This window comes from Gracilinanus agilis, unplaced genomic scaffold (genome assembly GCF_016433145.1).
Source record: "Gracilinanus agilis isolate LMUSP501 unplaced genomic scaffold, AgileGrace unplaced_scaffold2677, whole genome shotgun sequence".
Classification (NCBI taxonomy): Eukaryota; Metazoa; Chordata; class Mammalia; order Didelphimorphia; family Didelphidae; genus Gracilinanus; species Gracilinanus agilis.
In genome coordinates, this window is record NW_025358879.1 from 1 (window position 1) to 2,629 (window position 2,629).

Consider the following 2,629-nt stretch of genomic DNA (forward strand, 5'->3'; position numbering starts at 1 on the left):
GGAGAAAAGGTTGTGGTCCTTGCCCCCTTGTCATGTATCAACACCACAGTGAAGCTGGAGAAGGTTGCATCGAAATCAAGGTGAGTTAAACAAATGGTGCCTGTTCCAAAGAAGATAGAAGGCAGTTTGGATGAGGACATGTCAGGGAGATGAAGAAAGCAGTGGAGAAGAAGCTGTGGTCCCTACCTCCAGTCATGAACCCCCCACCATGGTGAAACTCTGGAAAGCTGCTATGAAATTGAGACAGAAAATCATGCCTTTCCCAAAGGAGAAAGAAGGTGGTAAAGAGGAGGAGGAGGAGCTCAACAAAGAAATACCGAGAAAAAAAGAAAAAGAAAATGGCCAAAGAGAAAGTGCCTGAAGCCAACAAACAGAAACTAGAAGCTGAAGCATCTACAAATTTCTCTATTTGCTGGTAACCTGAACGCAAGAAAACTACTTCTGAGGTAAAAACTGGTATCATGGACATCTTCGAAAATAAGAACGTCATGTTGTGGATGTCTGCATGGGTACCACCAGAAAGTTCAGCTATTTGGAATGTGAATTTGCTGAAGATATGGAAAAGACTCTGGAACTCATTGGGCCCAAAGTACTTGGCTCTGAAATAAAGCTAGAAAAAGAGAAAGAGAAGATGAAAGGCTGAGATGCACACATATTCTTCCTCAAGAATTTACAATATAAAGTAATTCTAGAGGCATTTGAGGAAGTGTTTGAAGACACTATTGAGGTCTGCACAAAGTATGGGCCATCCAGCAGAACTGCCTCCATTGAATTTAAGAGAGAAGCAGATATGGAAAAGGCTCTGGAAGAGAAACATGGAATTGAGATTGATGGCTGGGTGCTCATTGTGGATTACACAGGAGAAAAGTCAAGGACTAGAGAACTCAAGAGATGGGAAAAATAATTTCTGAAGGGAGAACAGCAAGCCCCCGGACTCAGAAACCCTGGTGCTGAATATCTTTGCCTAGAGCATGCCACTGAAGAAGTCTGCAGGAAGTGTTTGAGAAGGAAACATGGATTAGCTTACCCCAGAACAACCAAGGTCAACCCAAAGGGTTCATGTGCAATGAATACACCTCTGTGGAAGATTCCAAATAGGCTCCAGATTCTTGGAACAACATAGAAATTCAAGGCAGAGCTATCCAGCTTGAGTTAAAGGGAGAGAAGGTAATAAAAGACCAAGGGGACACGCCTACAAAACTTTGATCATCAAATGTCTGTCCAAGGATCTGCAATAAGATTCACTTAAATATTCATCCCGTGGCTCTGTGGGAGCCAGAACAGTCACAGACAGGGAGACTACTCTGGGGAGACTAAAAAGTTTGGCTTTGTGGACATCAACTCAGAAGAAGAAGCTAGAGCTGAGAAAGGGGCTATGAAAGATAGCTATATCGATGGAAATGAAGTCACTCTGGTCTGGAACAAGCCCAGTGGATTTGGAGGCCAAAGAGTCACGGCGGTGGACAATTTGGGCATTGAGGAGGTGGGAGAAGGCAGCCAGGGGACTTTGGAGGCAGAAGCTACAGAAATTTTGGAACTTATAGTAGGTCCCTGGGAGGCCAGAGAGGAGGAGGAGGAGATTGCAAACCATAAAAAAAAGAAGACATTGCATGGACTAGCTTCTCCGTGTTCTATTTTCACCTAACACTGGAACAGACATGGAGGGTTTTATCCATCATCTAAACACAGAGGGACGTTCCTGAGGAAATGTTAAGGTAAAGAAGCACTCCAGAGTTTGTCTTGGAAAAACCTGGATGACACATCAAGGGAGATAGCATGTTGGTTTTCCATGTAAAGGTTTTGCAGAAAAAGGTGATATCTGAGGGAGTTATTAGCTTTTTGCATCTGAGTTGTAGTAAGCTTGAAATGTTACCTGACAGGTACAAAAGCATTTTTCTTCTCATAATTATCCGTATTGCCATTTGATTTAGCTGCTATCCCTTTTTAGACTGTATAGAAAAGAAGGAAATATTTTCTCAAGGTTCATTTGGCAGCCTGTCTCAGAACACATTCAAAGAACCTAAGCAGGAAAAGATAAGAGCTAAAGAAGCAAAGCACAATGCCAGGCTATATCTGAAAGAGGAGAAAGATAAGAGCAAGACATAGACAACATCAAAAGATGAATGGATGAATTGTGGAGAGGAGAGATGGAAGGTAAAGGCAACTAAGAGAGGGAGAAACGCCAGTGGATGGAAAGCTGTACCAAGTGAGTGATTCATGCCTGTGTGAGGATACCTGCTCATTCAGTTATGTGAGAAAAACAGAAACTTTAGCAGTGAAAGCTGGGCTGCCAAGAAAATAGAGAAAGCCAGGAAAGAGGAGGAAGGCCAGATGTGGAGAGTTAGCTAGACATACAGTGGCTGTGGGCAACCCAGGAGGTGGCGCAGGAGGATGGGCATAAGAACAAAGGGATGTCTGGCTACTAGAAGACTACTTGAGTATCATATGTTTATGTGAAGTAATGTTGAGAGCAGCTGTGATATCCATAGGGCCGGCAAAATTTTCTAAGGAAAACAAATGGCTATACCTAAAAGAAGAGGAATGAGTGGAGGAAAAAAAATGAGAGACACCCCGAGAAATTGAGACTGGATGCATGAAGACAGAGAGGGAGAAGATGAGGATGTGTGAC

At 43.1% G+C, this 2,629-nt stretch overlaps 1 pseudogene; it reads left to right on the forward strand.

Moving 5' to 3' along the window:
- The first annotated feature begins 6 nt into the window (after positions 1 to 6).
- On the forward strand, positions 7 to 2,623 carry LOC123254614 (annotated as a pseudogene).
- Positions 2,624 to 2,629: the final 6 nt, after the last annotated feature.